The sequence below is a fragment of the Myxine glutinosa genome, chromosome 5, assembly GCF_964187855.1.
Source record: "Myxine glutinosa chromosome 5, kmMyxGlut1.1, whole genome shotgun sequence".
In the NCBI taxonomy this organism is placed as follows: Eukaryota; Metazoa; Chordata; class Myxini; order Myxiniformes; family Myxinidae; genus Myxine; species Myxine glutinosa.
The window spans coordinates 164,402,612-164,423,852 of NC_136265.1; the positions used below are offsets into that span (position 1 = coordinate 164,402,612).

A 21,241-nucleotide genomic window follows, 5' to 3' on the forward strand; every position below is an offset into this window, starting at 1 on the left:
GGCGGGAGTAAAGAGGAATCTTTGTGGTTTATAATATTTTACAAGCCTGGCTACGCCGCTGTTAGACTTTTGGTTTACAATGTTTAATTTACAATGGTGGTCTCAACTACAATGAGCAGTTAAAGATATCCGCTAACATCACGCTCATCTCCTCTGCCACTTCTATCACCACTCTTGGGTGCATATTATTTGGCCCTGGAGTTTCATCCCATCTTCGTTTTCTTAGCTGCTTCTTCACATCCTCCACTCCTACAGTCTTACTTGGATTTCCTCTAAAAGCCCTTCCTCACCCTTATAATAGACTAGGGCATTGCCCGTACGTGGGTGCCCGTTCCTTGCCAAAAAAAAAAAAAAACGCTACCCGTACGCTCTACCCCGCCCGTACGCCCGTAAACAAAAAAAACAACGCTCTTCGCTTCCGCCCTTCGCTCTGACTGAATTGGGAGAAATAATGCGCATAAGAAATCGAATTACGTACCGTAATGGCGGTCAGCTCGTAACGCGCTCAGCTCCGCTCGTCTCACATCGGCCACGCCTACGCAACAAAGCGTTCTGTGATTGGCTGCCGGAAGTGAAGTCTTCACTGTCCGGAAGTTCGCAAATCGCAGTTACGATGAATCGTTTTAATTTAATCGCAGTTTGAATTCGTTTTAAAACATAGTTTAACGGCAACATAGTTTTCCAACGTGAAATAAATGAATACGCTGTCAAATGTGCCGTCCGAGGCAGAGTCTGATCGCCACGTTCGGCACACGTGATAGCTCGCTGCTCTCTGATTGGTTGAAGCGTTTTTTGGACATAGCTCGGTAAGTAATTGTCCGATTAATATGAAACCTTGAAAAGGCACATCCTCGGGTCCCCAGCAATATACCTGGCAAGTTAAAAGTATATCGGACCCGTGGTTGTCGAGAAACAGCGGTCACAGACAAACGTACAAACGTACAAACAGAGATTACTGGAATTATAGATAGATACCCTCAGCGACTTGTAATTCCCCTGACTGTCATTTAATTTGAGAGATGTCATTGGATTAAATCTTTCATCCATAAGAAATTGTAGATGCGATAAAACCTTACCCTGAACTGCCACGATAATCAAATACACACGAGGAAGCAATTGAAGTGGAAAAGTCCTTTTTTTCAACCCAAACCTATACTCTATCTCTGAGCAAGTCTGACTCTTGAATGATTCTTTCTGGCCTTTTGGATCATCTGGATAAATGTGGTTAAAAAGAAATGCCCAAATATGTGTACATCTCACCTTGTTGCAGGCACAATGTCGAGGTGTATCTGTTTGTCCTAAAAATGCTAAATTGTCTTTGAATGTCAATAGCACATTGCAATGCATGCTCCATTGTTGTGAATTGGCGATTCCTAGTGGTTTTGCTTATGAAGTGGCGAAATTTCATTTGGAGAAAATATTGGCTGGACATAACAGCTCAGGTTTAGGAAACGGATTTTCCTCAATTTCCCCGAAGGTATAACCTGACGTCAGAAGGCTTAAGTGTTGAAGGTAAACAAAGAATGTGCTATTTTCCTGCTGTGTTTGAATGTTTAAAGTATGAGCTTTAGTTATTGATATAGTTTACAATATGTAGCTACTTCAGTCACTGATTTAGTTACTGAACCAGCAGTTTGAGATTTGTAAGGAGGTGGTTTCACAGTATGTTGTGTAATAATTGAAAAATTCAATAGATATTGTTGCGATTTCTAGAAATAACTACCATCTCAAATTAGAAGCCACATTATAATCCCTCCTGATTCCCCCATGATATTTATATTATTATACATTGATTGTTGAGTTTGTCGTTGTTTGAGTTTTCACTCATGCTTAGGAATCTCTCTAATTATTTGGCAGGTCACATGGCTAAGTGACCTGGAAGGCTGGGCTGGTGCAGTCGCTTCCTCTTTGGATCCTCTGGAGGCAATAGAGTCGAAGGGTGGTCCACAATTTATTTATTTTTGAAATGGCATGTTCTCACCCCCCAGAACTGTTCCAATACCTTAAAAAACATTGCTGGTGAAATAAAAATGAAATTGAATAATATTGTTACGGATCTTAGAGACGGCACTCCCCTTCGAGCTTTAGTCTCCAACCCAAGTCGATTCTCGTTTATCTCCGTTCATCCCCGTTCATCTCTGTCAAAAGGCTTCACGCTCGCGCTTATATTACGTGCCTCCAGGGGGGGGGGGGGGGTTAATCCCCTTGGCCTGTTAAGCTGGCCGTCTCTAGTCCTGGTACTTGTAACGCTCTTTTGCGGGGTGAAATTGGTCAGGGTTATTGGTCAAGGTGTTATCCCGAATACCTTTACCAATCCCTCCGCAAAACAGGGAGACAAGTACCGCTCGAACCACGGACAAGATGGTATTTGCCGAGCGGTTTAGCAATCCGCGATTCGAGCCGTTAACAAAGGACTAAACCCGACTATTGCGGTTGGCCGAATCGTGCCACAGGTACTCAATTGGAGAAAACACTAAAACGACCGGATGAGAGGAAAACCCAAAGAATAAGAAGGAACAGGTGGAATTTATTAATTATGTACAAAACCAAAGAAGAAGAGGAAATGAAAGTAATATACAGAACGAAGAAGAAGAAGATACACAGGGCAGCATTAAACAGTCTTATATTATCAACGCCCAAGACAGACAAACAGACTTACACGAAAGGGGAATAGCAGGCAGGAATGACTGGACGAAGGAGAAGGGTCCAAGTGGGACAGCAGGGCTGGAAGGTTCGGGTAGAGGCACAGCAAGGAGGTCCGCTCCAGGTCCACGCTCCGGGCTGGATGCGAACAGCCAGCGGCAGCTTCACGTATTCGTTCTCGCGGTAGGGCTTTTTGAAGCAGCTTGTCAAAGAGCTCCGCACAGCTTCGTCTCTCCTAGCCAGACCTCACCACGCGCCATCTCCAACCCAAGTCGATTCTCGTTTATCTCCGTTCATCTCTGTCAAAAGGCTTCACGCTCGTGCTTATATTACGTGCCTCCAGATCAATGCGCGCTTCATAGAGCCACGCCCGCGATGGTACCTCGCCAGCCCTGGTTGGTCGGTAAGGGCTTGCTGACTCCACCTCCAATGACGAGTCGACGTGCCACACCTTGTTCTGGCGGCTCCGCCCCCTCCTTCCTCGGCTTGACCGCATGGCAAATGGCGGTTTGGGGCCAACAACCACATCAAGGCAAGGAGCAGCGAACGCTGCTTGACCGTTACTTTGCGGAAACGCGGGTGAGGCAATTGGGGGCTCGACCGTTACTTTGCGGAGACGCGGGTGAGGCGATTGGGAAATTTGAAAGGGGCCTATCTTATTTGATTAATGCAACGCAGATTCAACTATTGGGAACAGATCCTTAACTGAAACACATAATAATGAAATAACTACGGAGAGGTCCTATGGTTCACTACGTGTTGTACATGGACTAACTAGGGTGCGATCTTTAACAAGCCAATTGATGGGAATATTTACAGGGGAACATTTATAAGGGAAACATTTACTAAAATTTACTAGTGAAGGTTCTAAAAACCGTAACAATATTTATGAGTAAGTCATGGTCATCAAAGTTTCCCCATATGGTCTTACACTAACGTCTTACATTACCATGGACACTGAAACAATTTCTGATTGACGCATACTTTTACAGGAATTTTAAGTTGAGTTATGAATACCTTGCAATGCAGTTATGAATACCCTGAATACCCCGGTAATGTAAGACGTTAGTGTAAGACCATATTGGGAAACTTTGATGACCATGAGCTACCCATACATATTATTCAATTTCATTTCTATTTCACCAGAAGTATTTTTATTGGTATTGGAATAGTTCTCGACGGTGAGAACATGACATTTCAAAGACAAAAAAATTGTGGACCACCCTACTTCAGTCCAAGGCTCTGCGTGTATTGGCTTATTAGCAAAAGTAGGTATCCCCAGTGATGGGAAAGGCAAGCAAAATTACCCGTCCCCAGCAAAGGTGTCGATTGCTATGGAAATGTGGGGGAGGGGGGACCTTATGAATACATTGTGCAAAGTCAATGCAGCGTGGGGTCGGGGGGCCATCAGATTTCAGGCTCTGAGCACTTTATGGCCACTTGTGGTACCTTTTCTGTGAAAATAATCTTAGGGGTTTTGGGGAGCGTCAACTTTTTTGTGTACCATACAGTCCAAAAAATAAATGAATAGGGACAAAAAAAAAATTGAAGTGGGCAAGAAAGAAATGAACAACAGTCAAATGACCTAAAACTCCAATCAAGTGAGCAAGTGGTGAGAACAGCAGCTGTACGTCACAAATGACGCTCCAAGCTGCTAACGTTTTTCCAAGATGGAAAAAGCAAATAAGACTGGAAATTCCTCCGGTTCTTTTGCAGTCGAGTCTGAAGGAGCATAATAGACTGAAAGTGTATGTCTAAAAATGTAAAATGAAGGTGAAAACTATCTCGATGGAACTGGAAGGCCTGTCAACATATGCTGTCCAATCGGGAGCAGCGCTACAGTGTACACATTTACATAGAGAATTTGCAAAAAAAAAAAAAACTCATCCCAAGGAACCAACCAAGTGGTGCTGTGAAACAGCCTCCTCCCCCGGGATCACCTTTGTGTCCCGGATGTGCCCCCTTTCTTGCCTTCGCACCATCAGGTCGTCAACGGTTGTCGTCGACCCACCTGACGTGTATGTAACAAGCTTATTATCCTCTTTCTGGAACTGGGTATTACAAATCAGCTCCATCAGCAAACTCCAAAATCCTTTCACCTTCTCCATTCCTCACACCATATCCGTAACCCCCATGGACTCCATCAAAACCATCTACACTCCTTCTATACGCGTCTATATGCGGCATTAAAAAAAAAACCCACCGTTTAGAGGCCATTTTTCCCCGCAAAGCGGGGGTTGGCCTTTTCGGGGACCGTGGTTGTTGTTGTTTTTTTGGTCCCCTTTTTGAAGCAATGTTTTACGGCCGGATGCCCTTCCTGCCGCCAACCCTGTTTGTCGCCTTTTTTTTTTACGATGAACAGGGAATTACCAGTGTAATGCGGCATTGATGGAAACAATTTTTTATATATATATTTTTGTATGTACAGTCAAGGCTCATGGAAGAGCTAGAACACAGAATGGATCAGGATTCAGGACACAACATTACAAAAGGAACAGCAGAAAGAAGTAGGCCGTGGGCTGTCCGCCACTGTCGTTTCATTTTGTTCCGTGGAAGAGATGTGACTTGTCTAACTGAGAACATGGATAAAATGGTATTTCCTGCTGTTTGTGTGAAGTTCTCCACGTGAACAAAGCCCAATGATGAGCATTGGGTACGAGTTACAAGCACTCATTTCTGTAGGTGGAAACACATCAGATGGCTGGAAGCAGCGGAGTAAGTAGGCCAGTCAGCGTAGTAATAGCACTCTAAGCCATTCAGGAACCGTATTTTTGTAAACATGTGCACTACTTGTACTACAATGGCGGCCCCCATGTCGGCTGAAGACGATTCATGTCTGAAGCAAAATCCACTGGGAAGTCGCACTTATTCTGCGTTTTGCATCTAGCTTCGGTAAAAGCAGAGAATCTGTGTCCCTTCTGAGGTTAGATGGAATAAGTATCGTGACTGCTAAGGGAAATGGTTAGATTTAGACGGGTAAGTGGTGACATCACCTGATCATAGTATGGCAATCATCATGCACTCTGCACATCACACTCCATATACTGCACATCACACTCCATATACTGCATGCCACACACCATATACTGCACATCACTCAATATACTGCACGTCACACTCAATATACTGCACGTCACACTCAATATACTGCACGTCACACTCCATATACTGCACGCCACACTCCATATACTGCACGCCACACTCCATATACTGCACGCCACACTCCATATACTGCACGCCACACTCCATATACTGCACGCCACACTCCATATACTGCACGCCACACTCCATATACTGCACGCCACACTCCATATACTGCACGCCACACTCCATATACTGCACGCCACACTCCATATACTGCACGCCACACTCCATATACTGCACGCCACACTCCATATACTGCACGCCACACTCCATATACTGCACGCCACACTCCATATACTGCACGCCACACTCCATATACTGCACGCCACACTCCATATACTGCACGCCACACTCCATATACTGCACACCACACTCCATATTATTGGGTAAAATGCCAGGGGCATAGAAAAGGCCCCTTTATATAAGGGTATGTGCCATGTGGCAAAGTATAGAAAAGAAGGGACATTCCATACCTTGTAGAAAATGCCAAACAATACAAAATAGGGGGAATTCCCAAAATCTCGTGTGCATGCTGGACTACCCTTGTGTTCTGAGGAGGAACCAAGTAATGCTCCAGAAAAGTTAATATAAAAGGGCGCCAATTTCATTCATACAGCTGCATGAAGAAGTAAATGTATTTTATTTCCCCGATGTAGGGCGCCCCTTTATATGAACTTGTATAGCAAAAAACTTCCAAGTATAGCAATTGTGGCTTCAGCCAGTCTGGCGATCAAACAAAATTGAAAATCATTCCAAACAGGAAACTTACTCATTTGGGGGATGTCATAAATGGCACAAACAACAGGCATGAATATTTAATGTAACGTGATAAATAAGGTGGTGTAAAAGAGGGTGCATCATTGGCGGTAAACCTGGGAAGAAATGGTTTTGTTTTTCTCTGCAGCCTTAAAATTTGAATGGATTATATATTTGAACACTATAAGAGCACAAATTGCCGAGTTTGCACTTCCAAAAACCTTGAGTTTAGCAGAACTTGGGCAAAACTTAAATGCATCTCGACCAATCAAATTTGCCACGGTCTCTGAGGGCGGAGTTGGCAGAAGGTTCAGCTCCAGAATTTTCCTTTTGACCTTTCGGCTTCGTATGGTTGCCATCGTGCAATGCTATTCGAAGTTGACGAACATAATGAATATACACTCAGTGTACAAAACATGAGGAACACCTGCTCTTTCCATTAGACTGATCAGGTGAATCCAGGTGAAAGCTATGATCCCTTATTGATTGCACCTGTTAAATCCACTTCAATCAGTGTAGTTGAAGGGGAGGAGACAGGTTAAAGAAGGATTCTAAAGCCTTGAGACGATTGAGACATGGATTGTGTATGTGTGCCATTCAGAGGGTGAATGGGCAAGACAAAATATTTGAACAGGTATGGCAGTATTCTTTATCAGTATTCATGCGCACCAGTTTGAGTGTGTCAAGAACTGCAACGCTGCTGGGTTTGTCACGTACAATAGTTTCCCATGTGTATCAAGTATGGTCCACCACCCAAAAGACATCCAGCCAACGGTAGACTAGTGGTCGAAAACGGCTCATTGATGAAAGAGGCCCAAGGAGGCTGACACGAATTGTGCAGAGCAACTGACGGGCTACAGTTAGTCAACTGACAGTCCAGTACAACATTGGTGCGGAAAGACCCATAAAAGAATGCACAACTCGTCGTACATTGACACGAGTGGGGTATGGCAGCCGACAACCATACAGAGTTCCACTTCTTTCAGCAAAAAACACGAACCTGCGGTTGCAGTGGGCTAAGGAACGAAGACACTGGAGGATTGGAAAAAACATTGCCTGGTCTGATGAATCCTGGTTCCTGCTGTTTCACGCTGATGGGAGGACTAAGGTATGGAGAAAACCACATGAGTACATGCATCCATCATGCCAAAACATTGCCTGGTCTGATGAATCCTGGTTCCTGCTGTTTCATGCTGATGTGAGGACTAAGGTATGGAGAAAACCACATGAGTACATGCATCCATCATGCCGTGTGTCAACATTGCAGGCTGGTGGTGATGGTGTGTTTTCATGGCACACATTGGGCTCCTTTACAAAGGTGGAGCAACGTTTGAATGCCACATGATATCTCAACATCATTGCAAATCAGGTGCATTTCTTCATGGCAGCAGGTGCATCCATCTGCGAATGGATTTCTTCAGCAGGATAATACCCCATGCCACAAGGCTGGGATTGTCCAGGAACGGTTCCACAAACATGACCATGAATTCAGTTTACTGCCGTGGCCTGCCCACGTTACCAGATCTCAATCTAATTGAGCATCTGTGGAATGAGATGGAATGAGCTATTCGGAGTAGAGATCCACTACCAGCCGACTTGACAACTGTGGGAAGCATTGGTGTCAACATGGGCCAACATCCATGTGGAACGCTTCCAACACCTTGAAGAATCCATGCCCTGACGAATTGAGGCTGTTCTGAGGGCAAAGGTTGACACAAGTATCAATGGGGCCTTTGCAGTATCGTCTTAATAAATCGCTCTTTAGATGTGCTTAAAGCGCACAACATGCCGTGCCTCGTTTGTTATAATAATTTGTATGCATGTAGCATTCCTTATTGTCTTCATATTCCATGTTGCGGCACTAACAATACAAGGAAACAGGTTTTTGTCGAATGATTAAAGTTTTCCACTTTTTGACTCAGAGTTCTTGACCGAACGTTTTCAAGAACAACTTTGCTTTAAAGTTCATGTACTGAAGTACAAGGAAACAGTTTATGGGAAAAGGCAATTGGGCCTGCCCAGTGCCCACTCCATGCTTGTAACATTAAATGTATTGTACTGAACTAATACTATGGATGGTATCAGATAGCCTGGAGGTATATATACCTTCACCTTGAGCTGTATATAGTATGACTAGTTTGGCTCCCGGCCCTCTTTTGTATCGTCTCCCTGGTATTTTTCTCGTGTGTGTGTGTGTGTGTGTGTGTGTGTGTGTGTGTGTGTGTGTGTGTGTCGTCCAACAGATGGTAATTTTGCCGGAGGACCCACCTGCAAACACTGCTCGTTGTTGGTTGCTTCATATGTAAATCATATGTAAATGAAGCTTTGCACAAAATGGATGGATGATGCATCGTAATTTGTAAATTAAAAGCAATAACCGTTTGGTGTTTCTATTTGAGCACTTCCCTCTTCTTCTTTCGTATGTGGCACAAAGGTGTGATGGCTTAATTGGCTGAGTGCGGCATGGCTGTGCTGCTGATGCAGTGCCCCCTGTAGGTTATGGCGGGAATTTGTAATTTGTTCATGTTTCTGGCAATAGCTCGCCTCCTCTTCGCGAAGGACACCGTGGGATCTTTAACGTCCACTAACAAATGCCGGAATTCGGGATGCTGAGTTTAATGTCCATCGAAGGGACGTCACACGCCTGTGAAACACCGGGATGGCGACTTATAGCTGAGCCGAGATTTGAACTGCTTAGAGTTCATGGAAGACTGCTCAGAGGTGAGGTGCATATAACCTCGAGGCCATCCTGCCAACACACACGCGCATGCACGCGTACACACACGCATGCACAAATGCACACACGTACACATGCACAAACGCACACGCGTATGTACGCGCACACATGTACACACGTACGCATACACAAACGCACACGCGCATGTACGCGCACACATACGCAAGCACACATGCACACACGTACGCATGCATAAACGCGCGCATGCACAAACACATATGCACGTACCAACACACACACGCCAACGGAGTTGGATACTTTGAGACCCGGTAGATCTCCATTCCATCTCCAGAAACCCACTCATGTATGGACATGGCAGGCAACAACGACTTACATATGCACACACACTCTAACATACACACACACACACACACACACACACACACACACACACACACACACACACACACAAGGATGGATATTTTGAGACCTGGGAGGGCTCCCTTCCACCTTCTGAAACCCGCAAATGGAGATAACAACCAACACACACACTTTCCCCTCTCCTGTTTTGTCTGGCCCTGGACCCACTAAGCAACCTCATCAATGAGCAAGGATATGGATACACCCTAACATCCAACAGGAGAACGTCCAAAGAAACAGGAAAGGTGACACATCTACTGTACATGGTTGATTTAAAGCTCTTTGCACTGAACAATGAAAAATTGGTAGAACAACTGAAATTAGTGAAACAGTACTCCGATCGCATTTAAATGGAATTCGGTCGAGATAAGTGTACCAAGTGCACATCTGTACAAGCTAGACCAACAAAAACGGACAATATAAAATTGACCTAGATACAACAATACATGAGCTAGAAATGTACCTAGGAATAGAAAAGGCCACCAAATACGTCACAAACAAATGCGCAAAACAACTAGAGGGCTGCGATCGGAGGGGGGTCGCGGATGGTTCCCAGAATCGTCAATTTGTAATATTAGCCAATTTGTAGCACTTAAAATTATGCCTCATAATGAAAACAAACACTTAATGCCTCAGTCCTGGAATCACAAGACTAAACACTTAATGCCTCCTTCCAGGAACTATAATTTCCAAAGAATACTTGTGCAGAACGAACCTGGTCAAGAAAACATACCTCTTCCCAAGAAACAAAATCAAAACTGTAAACCAACTTGCAATGATACTTGGTGGGTTGGCTCAGCTTGTCATCCTACCGAGGTCGGCAAAATGAATACCAGCTTACTGTCAACGGGCACTGCATTAGCAGCGCAGCGGCGCTTTCAGAAACCATGCAACCAGCAGCCGCAGGCTGCATACGAAACAACAATAGCAGTGGAAACAACAATAAAAAATGAAATTGAAACAGCAACAGATACATCCCCAGCGTTTGCAAAAAAAAAAAAAGGTAAAATATGAATATAAAGTGAACTAGAACGGCACTCAGTAGAGAGCATACCTCCGCCAGGTGAACAGTTTACATTTTGTATCCCAGATCAGACCAGAAAATCACAACACTAGAATCACATTTAATCAAAATCATCCGTCCACAACTTTGAGATATTCTGTTATGTATCGTTTTGGCCATATCTCCCAAAGCTGAACAATCACTTTAAAAATTCTACTAGCCGGATCCGGATCTTCACCAAAATTAATCCATTCTTCCTTGTCACACACACAACCTGTCGAACAAGTTTCGTCCAAATCCGTCCCTAACTTTTTGAAATATCCTGCTATATGTTGGTTTTAGCCATATCACTCAATGGTGAAGAAGCACTTAAAAATTTAAATATATCTCATATCCGAATCCATATTCAGATCTTCACCGAAATCGAATCGAATCGTCCTTGTCAGACACCCAACCTGTCCACCAGGTTTCGTCCAAATCGTCCACAACTTTGACATATCCTTCTATGTATCGTTTTTGGCCCGATCTCCCAATGGTGAAGAATCATTTTAAAATTCTAGTAGCCGGATCCGAATCCGGATGCGGATCTTCACCAAAATCTAATCATTTCGTCCTTGTCACACACGCTACATCTCTGCCAAATTTCGTCCGAATCCGTCCACAACTTTTTGAGATATCTTGTTCACAGGCAGATAGACAGACAGACAGGGGTGAAAACATAATCTACATCAACTTTTTTTTTTTTTGTAGAAGGCTCCAGGCACAGACTATGTCGTCCTCATCCAGGCCAGGCCAAATAAAAGAGCTGCATTGATAGAAAAGTAAGGAAGGAGAGAATAGTCTAAGAGTTTTTGAGAAAGCAGAGAATCTGCTTTTTGAAAAGGGGAAGATCATAAGTGTTTGGAAAGACATGTGAAGGTAAAGAGTTCCAGAGTTTGGCAGTGGTGGGGAAGAAACAAACATTATAACGTCCCACCCTCGAGTTGCCAATGGCCACACAATAATCATGCAATGTAGTGACTTGTCGAGTAATCCGTGGTATCGCTAATGGCGGAGGTAAACAAGCAGCAAGTTCTTGAGAACAAAAACCGAAGTAATATCTGTAGAAAAGAGAAAGAGAGCCAACTTTGCGACGTAATATGAGTGGGTTGAGTTTTGAGGTCAGATTGGGAGAGTTGATAAGTCGGATTACTTTGGATTCAATTCTGTCCAGTAAGTATGTCGAGCTAGAACCTCCCCAGATGTGAGAGCAGTACTCCAAACAAGGACGAATCGATGCTTTATATAGTTGAAGCAATTGTTGAGAGGAGAAGAATCTTCAACATCTGAACAGGACTCCTAGTTTCTTCAAGGCAGATTTAGCTATTTGTGTAATGTGTGGATTCCAGGATAAATTTGAAGTTAGGGTAATACCTAGTAGGTTTATTGTATCACATTCCAAGGGGGTTGACTCAGCCTGTCATCCTTCCGAGGTCGGCTAATTGAGTACCAGTTCACTGGTAATTCCCTGTTTGTCGTTAAAGGCGGCAAAAAGGGTTGGCGTCAGGAAGGGCATCCGGCCGTAAAACATTGCTTCAAAAAGGGGACCAAAAAACAACAACAACCACGGTTCCCGAAAAAGGCCAACCCCCGCTTTGAGGGGAAAAATGGCCTCTAAAGGTGGTTATTTTTTATATTTATGGTGTAATTGTGGAGCTTTCAAAGGAGATTGGAGAGTTAGAGGAGTTTTAGAGAGAGAGAGATGGGAAGAAATTAAGTTTTAGAAGCATTAAACTTAACCTGATTACATTTGCCCACTGGGAAATCTTGTCCAAATCTGAATTTAAAGAGGTGGTTGTAATAAAACGAGATGCAGATCGATTGAGGGAAGATGGGGCAGATGGGAAAAACATGGAGGAATGCAACGTTGAGTCATTAGCATATGAGTGCATTTGGTTATTTGTAGAAGAAAGAAGGTCATTGATAAAAAGAAGGAAGAGTGTTGGAGACAGAACAGAACCCTGAGGGACACCGCTGTTAATCGGGAAGGAGGGAGATGTTGAGCCATGGACAATTACAGAGAGAGAGCGGTCAGAGAGAAAGCTCGATATGAGAGAGCAGAGTGAAGGAGGAAAGCCGAAAGAGGGAAGCTTGGATATCAGACCCCGATGCCAAACTCTGTCAAAGGCTTTTGAGATATCAAAGCCTACAACAAAGGATTCCCCAAAATCTCTCAGAGAAGAGGCCCAGACATTCGTAATGTAAGAAAGGATATCACCGGTAGATCTTGCCTTGCGAAAGCCATATTGATCGTCAGATAGAAGACTGTGGGATTCAAGATGCTTGAGGAAATGGTTATTGAGAAGACATTCAAAGACTTTGGAAACAGTAGAAGTCAGAGCATTAGGACGGTAGTTGGAAGGGTTTGAACGATCACCCTTCTTTAAAATAGGCTGCACTAAGGCATGTTTCCAGGAAAGAGGAAAAGTTTTGGTTTTTTTTTAACAAAAACGAAACAAACGAGCAAGCACAGGTGCAAATTCTGAAGCACACTCCTTCAACACACAAGGAGGAATGCCATCTTGTCCGTATGCCTTGCTTGTGTCCAGAGAGAGGAGTACTTTTTTGACTGCATGTGAAGAGATTATAGGGAGGGGCATAGGATTGGTAAGGGGTGAATCAGAGGGAGATGGAATGTTGGAGTCATCCAGTGTGGAATTAGAGGAGACAAGTTAGGAGACGACGATGGTTCACGAGCGAGCAGTATTCAATGACAAAGGACGGACTATAACCGAAACAGGCCCGGACTGGGGGGTCGGGGGCCCACGTGGCAGGTGTCGGCCCCCGACATGTGGTGCACATGCCTATTTACAAAGGGCCCCAATGCGCTGCGTGCGCAGGCCTTTAAGAGCCAGCTGTACGTAATTGTGTGTGGTGCTGGCCTTTAAATTATCTACACACAACATTATGGTATAGAATAACTTTAATTTAATAATCGCCCTGTTCGCAACTTCAGACTTCAGTTTAACTTCTATAAATTTTAAATTACATCGCATTGGCATTATTTACCTTTTTTGTTTACCTATTTCTTCCAACTCTCGGACTCTATTCTCTAGTTGTAAGGGGAGGACCCCCAGAAGAAAAATTCGGTTCGATTCCGACAACTTTGAAAATTTGACCTTTGTGACCTTCAAAGGTCAAAGGTCGAAGATTCTGAAATTTGTTGGAAAACTTGTATTTCATGATGTATGTGATAATATAAGATCATGTACAATATTTCACCCTATCAGGAAGCGAACAATGTAATAAAACCATCAAAAATCGACTTTTCTAAATTTCGTGACCTTGTGACCTTGACCTTGGGGCGAAAATGAAAAATCGAGCTCCGTGGGGCTAGACACATGACATTGGCCGAACCAAATACTGAAACCCCAGTCAGATTCCACCAACTCCCTCAGAGAAGATGTAGCTTGAAATCGATTACCCCTAAAAAGACATCTTTGTCGGGCGTGGCTCCGCCCACAATGGGCGCAATACGCCCACTCTGGGCAGGACACAACTAGATCATGATATCAACCTCCCACCCAAGTTTCATCAAGATCGGATGATATCATCAGGTAGTTATGCTGCGGACAGACAGACAGACGGATGCACACCCATGATGAATATAATGGTCACTCTGTTTGATAACTCGTAAACCAATAAGAGAACCAAAAAGAGTTGCTTTGTCAGTCGGAGAAACAGCTATAGTACCATCAGAACGGAACAGTGAAGGAAAGGTAGAGCGACAGAAGTTGTTGGAGATACTTTTGGCTAATGACAAGTGGGAGGTAAATATCAGCAGATATATACCATCAACTGGGAGAGTGATAAAATAGTTGGACAGATTGGGAGTCCACAAAGAAGGCTCCCTGGAATGGCTAAGAGGAAGTCGCCTCACCTGGGATGGAGAAAGTATCATTATAAATACCCAAGACCAAGGACACTGGCTTTGAAAAAATGGCAGGACTGAGTCAATCGGACAAGTGTCGAACAGAAAGCACGAGTCACCTCTTGTATAAATAAATAAAAAAACAAGTACACATACATTCAAAGTACACCGCCCCATGCCAAATAATTAAATATCCTACAGCACAAGTACAGCCTCCGGCGCCCGTCAATACCGCAGTGCAGCTCATAGAGGCTGCATTTGGAGGGAGAGATGTACATCTAATTGATTGATTAATTGTATAATTAAAATCAATAAAAGGTTATCACAAAATATTTTCTTAATCAATTGGCTAATACCATAACAAAACCACTTGTGCTTCATCCGAAGATGTATCTTTTAGAAATTTAATCAAATAAGTCATTAATAAAAAAATAAATAATTAATTGATTAATCAATAAGTAATTCATCGATTAATCAATAAATAATGAATCGATGAAATGATTAATCAATTAATCAAAAATATCCTTGATAGCCACATCACTTGGTCACTGTCATGTCCAAATATTAGCTTCCCAGCTCAAAAGGTGCCTGAGATATTGGCCAAATGAGAAAGAAAATAAATAAATGATTAATAATGAAAAGAAATAAATAATAATCATTAAAAAATTAAATTATCAATCAATTCGGTCACAGAACACATAAACCACCACCATTTCATCAGAATCTGTAACTGGGGGAAAAAATTATTTTTTAGTAATTAGTCGAATAATTAAATAATTAATCGATACATTGATTAATTGATGAATCAATAAATCAAAAATATCCTTGATAGCCACATCACCTGGTCACTCATGTCCAAATATTAGCTTCTGAGCTCAAAAGGTGCCTGAGATATTGGCCAAATGAGAAAGAAGATAAATAAATGATTAATAATGAAAATAAATAAATAATAATCATAAAAAAATTAAATTATTAATCAATTCGGTCAGAGAACACATAAACCACCACCATTTCATCAGAATCTGTAACTTAAAAAATAAAAAATTTTTTGTCATTAATCAAATAATTAAATAATTAATCGATTAATTGATTAATTGATTAATTAATAAATCAAAAATAGCCTTTGCAGCCAAATCACCTGGTCATTGGCATGTCCAAATATCAGCTTCCTAACTCAAAAGGTGCCTGAGTTAATGGTCAGAAGAGAAAGGAAATTTGATTAATTAAATAAGTACTTAATTAATCGCTAATAATTAAATAACTCATCAATTAATTGATTAATCAAAAAAAAAAATACCGTTTTTGACAAAGGACTTGCTCACTATTGTGCCGAAATTTCAGCTTCCTCGCTCAAAGGATGGCTGAGATATCGCCCGGACAAACAAACAAACAAACAAACAAACAAGTACACATACATTCAAAGTACACCGCCCCATGCCAAATAATTAAATATGCTGCAGCGCGGCATTGCCGGGGCGCCTACGGCGCCCGGCAATACCGCAGTGCAGCTCATTGAGGCTGCATTGGGAGGGAGAGGTGTACACTAATTGATTGATTAATTGTATAATTAAAATCAATAAAAGATTATCACAAAATATTTTCATAATCAATTGGCTAATCGCATAACTAAACCACTAGTGCTTCATCCGAAGATGTATCTTTTAGAAATTTAATTAAATAAGTCATTTATAAAAAATTAAATAATTAATTGATTACTCAATAAATAATTAATCGATTAATCAATAAATAATTAATAGATGAAATGATTAATCAATAAATCAAAAATATCCTTGATAGCCACATCACTTGGTCACTCATGTCCAAATATTAGCTTCCCAGCTCAAAAGGTGCCTGAGATATTGGCCAAATGAGACAGAAAATAAATAAATGATTAATAATGAAAATAAATAAATAATAATCATAAATTTTTTTAATTATTAATCAATTTGGTCAGAGAACACATAAGCTACCACTATTTCATCAGAATCTGTAACTTAAAAAAAAAATTTTTTTTGTCATTAATCGAATAATTAAATAATTAATCGATTAATTGATTAATTAATAAATCAAAAATATCCTTTGCAGCCAAATCACCTGGTCATTGGCATGTCCAAATATCAGCTTCCTAACTCAAAAGGTGTGTGAGTTAATGGTCAGAAGAGAAAGGAAATTTGATTAATTAAATAAGTACTTAATTAATCGCTAATAATTAAATAACTCCTCAATTTATTGATTAATCAAAAAAAAAAAATACCGTTTTTGACAAAGGACTTGCTCACTATTGTGCCGAAATTTCAGCTTCCTAGCTCAAAGGATGGCTGAGATTTCGTCCGGACAAACAAGAAAGCAAGAAAACAAACAAACAAACAAGAAACCAGAGTGAAAACTGAGTACTCTCTTTCAGCGTGCGTCACTGCCGAGCCCCCTTTGGTGCCCGGCAATGACGATTTGCAATGCCTGGAGATGGCATAGGAAAGGAGCGGTGTACAACAAGAAAACAAACAACCAGAGTGAAAACTGAGTACTCTCTTTCAGCGTGCGTCATTGCCGAGCCCCCTTCGGTGCCCAGCAATGACGATTTGCAATGCCTGGAGATGGCATAGGAAAGGAGCAGTGTACAACATGTCAGAGCAGCTGTACATCCAAATGCACAATGTATCTGGAGAAATCCACTGGCACAACTGTAGAAATTTCAACATCACAGTTTAAGAAAACTCATTGAAACATGAACCAAAAGCAATCACTGAAAACAACCAAAAAATAACAAGGACATAATTCTCAAATACGACGTGATGATCCCATCGAACGTGACCTGATATACACGACTCACAATAAGTTAGGGATATTGTGGGAGTGATTTTATTTTTGTTATAGGGGTTAGGGTTAGAGTATTGAAATCAAGAATGCTGTGTTTTTTCACTCATTAATTACCATAAAATTAGGACCAACAACTTTTTTCAACATAATTAATACACAAAACCAACGACACCGAAGAACCTGCCAATATCCCTAACTTATTGTGAGTAGTGTAGTACTGAGGTACAAAAAAGGAAATATGGCATTGCTGATTGAGGTGTCAGTACCCACCAATTTTGGCCTAAACAACGTGTAAATCAAGAAAATCTCAAAAATGACAAAATATCAAGATCTCAAAAATGAAGCAAAAAGATCTTGGAAGCTGAACAAATTGAAATTGTACCAGTGATAATCGGAGCAATGGCAATTATAAACAAGAACCTTACAGAGATCTTAAAACCCACCCCTGTGAATATTATGACTACAGTTGGAAGCTGTCCAGGGTTTGGTGACGATCCTGAATAGAGACCTCAGATCAAAACCTTGAGTACAAGAAAACTTCACAACCTGGTCGAATCCTGGTCCGTTATTGAAGCGGAGGTGGATACTTCGCACCTGGGAGGCTCCGTTCCACCTTCTGGAACCTGCATATGGAGATAATAACCAACGACACACACACACACACACACACACACACACACACACACACACACACACACACACACACACACACACACACACACACACACACACACACACACACACACTGCTGATTTGTTCGTCAACAAATGTCCTGAAATTTTTGTCAAAATGCACTGACACGTCTCTTACCGTCCTTATCCTGCATTTAATATAAGGACAAACTCCAACATGAAAAAGTCAAAAACTGTTTTCGCTTAGAGTTGTGTCTCTCAACTGGATTTAACAGACGACCCACCCATGATGGTATTTACACATGGATGGGCATTTAAACCCACTTTACTGGAGAAAATACTGGGTTTATTCAAGTATATTGAATATTCCACCAAATATTCCTCCAGGTCGCACAAGATCTGCCAGCAACCCTCTTCTGGTGAAATTGCCAAAATCTAGGCTCTCTGCTCACCTTCACTCTTTCATTCCTCTTTACTCCCACCTCTGTAACAAACTCCCTCACTCTCTTCAATCCCACTCGTCCCTCCAGGTCTTTAAAACAGCTGTTCACCACCATCTCTTATCTTCCCCCATCCAAAACCTTGATCTTTTCTATCCCCGCTAATTCACCCCAGATCCACTGTTTTGAAATACCGACTTCTTTCCTGGAAGTCCTAGCAGTGTCCATGTGTTTTTACCTCAAACACCCCCCGCCCCCCCCCCACCCATTCCCATGCCTCCTCCTCCCAAGCCCTCACCCTCCCACTGATCTCCCAATGTCCCTGCTCTCCATCTTGTTCTCCCGCTCCCTTTATCATATGTTTTATGTGTCAGTTTGTCTTTTTGTGATGAATGTTAGCTCTTACACGAGCCTCGATGTTGTATACAAAAAAAAAAAAAAAAAAAGTACCCTTGGGGTCACGACCCACTGTTTGAGAAACACTGGCTTAGAGTCAGGCGGAACAAGACGCCCACCTTTGGTTAAATTTGGTCCTATTTATATGATCAGTATCCTGAATGTCCACACCAGTGGATTTTCTGGGACCAAGGTGATGGTGAGGTGGGCAACTTAAAATGGAAAATGTTCAGTATATTCAACAAATTGTTTGAGGAGGATGTATATGCGGCTCTATCGCGGGGCCAGGTGGGTTCCTTGGATGGGATCCCAGCTATTCCCTGCGTCAGAAAATAGGCCCTGTATGGTGTGGGAGAGAGGATCCCACCCCACCACCACCTTTCCCAACAGGAGCATCCTGCCCCCAACTTACTCAATAACGTTTGTCTTGCAGTAAATCTATCAGCAAAAACAGACAAACGATTTAATAATCATGCCAAGGAACTATAGCACCCACAGCTGTAAAACATTGATATCACTTTGGCATGAGAGCTGCAGGGACACATCAAATTTGCTTCGGATCATGTCCGTTTGCCCTCGTATAGTTTGTACAGGCTCCATCGCAGGCAGCGCCAACATGATGGAACGTCACCTTTTCGCCAATGAAAACAAACTGCAGGGGTGGGAAACTTTTGTCGCGAAATTATAAATAATAATAAACTTGCACATCGAATTTCGGCAAATTTAGGAACAATTGAAGGATGTGATGTGTGTCCCTACCCAGATAGCTTCGTTGCATCCGGCTCATCTCACTATCGCTGTTGTGTGTGTACATTGGTAAGTCCTTGTAAGGATCCTTCTAAGCCAAGACTGTGGGTGGGATCACGGGTAAACAAACAGTTAAACTGTTTATATAATTGTACAAAATTAGATTATGGTAATAACAACATAGAATCAGCATGTTACACATACAGTAATATAATATACCGGTATGTACTGTGTGTATATGGATATATACAGGGTGAGCCAGAAATGGTTATTTTTAACACTCGTGTAAAGGGAATAAAAAGTTGTAATTCAAAACAATTTCTAACAAGAAAGTGAAGTACATAACATGCCATTTATTTGTGGAAAAGAACATCGAGGAAATGCGCACCATTTCATCCGACACATTCCTCCAATCTTGGACGCCAATTAATTCATGACGTTCTGCAACATGGCTTAATTGACAACATGACATGGCAACATGACATGGCATTCCCTCACAAAAATTATTGCGGGCAATCTCATCATCTTGGCTTAATTCCTGGACAGTTTGAATTTTATAGGGATAAAAGTTTAAATCCTTATGCAATATGCGGCGTGGTGGCGTGTGAGAAATTCTTCAGGCTGATGCATGCTTTCGGCTGGAGCGATGCGGACTTCTCAAAACTGACTCCCTTACACGCTCAATGTTTTGTGCCGTTCTTACTGATTTGGGTGCTCCGGCGGTTTATCTAAAGTTGAACCCGTCCTCTCAAACTTCCGAACCCATAACTTGATAGCACGAACAGACGGCACATTCCCATGACGTTGAACATTGAAATGGAGTTTGAATTGACGTTGTGCAGGAGTTGCGCTATCATTATTCTTGTAAAAAGCTTTGATAGCGAAAGCGCGTTCTTCACCCGACCAATTCCACATGGTCACTCAAGTGTTTTGCCTGCAAAAAAAAAAAAATGCATGTTATGTACTTCAATATCATGAATGAATTTATTTGAAATACTATTTTTTATTTCCTTCCCACGAATTTCAAAAATGACCATATTTCTGGCTCACCCTGTATATAATATATATATATATATATATATATTTATATATATATATATATATATATATATATATATATATATATATATATATATATATATACAAATCACAAAGACAGCCTTCTTTCACCTGAAAAACATCGCCCGTCTCCGCTCATCCCTCTCCTCCACGGCTGCAGAAACCCTCATCCACGCCTTCATCACCTCCCGTCTGGACTACTGCAATAGCCTCCTCTATGGTTCACCCTCAACAATCACCAATAAACTCCAATACATTCAGAACTCCGCTGCCCGTCTACTCACCCATTCCCGGACCCGTGACCACATCACCCCCGTCCTTTACAAGCTTCACTGGCTCCCCATCTCCCAGAGAATCCAGTACAAAATCCTCCTCTTGACCTACAAAGCCCTCCATAACCTGGCCCCATCCTACCTGGCTGACCTCCTCTCCAGACACACTCCCACCCCCAACCTCCGCTCTGCCGGTACCAACCTCCTGACCCCCCCCCCCCCCATCCGGACCAAATTCAGATCCTGGGGGGACAGGGCCTTCTCCATCGCTGCTCCCACCCTCTGGAACTCACTACCTCACACCATCAGAGACTCCTCCTCACTC

General features: G+C 42.2%; 1 long non-coding RNA gene across 2 annotated transcripts in view; it reads right to left on the reverse strand.

The window, feature by feature from the left end:
- LOC137426807 (uncharacterized) overlaps positions 1–21,241 on the reverse strand; it is a 70,541-nt gene that overhangs the window by 17,385 nt on the left and 31,915 nt on the right. For both annotated transcript variants that reach the window (XR_010984408.2, XR_010984409.2), the window contains exons 3-4: positions 19,598–19,687; positions 17,814–17,993 (exon numbers count right to left, since the gene is read on the reverse strand). This is a non-coding gene — a long non-coding RNA (uncharacterized LOC137426807). The remainder of the gene's footprint in view (positions 1–17,813; positions 17,994–19,597; positions 19,688–21,241) is intronic.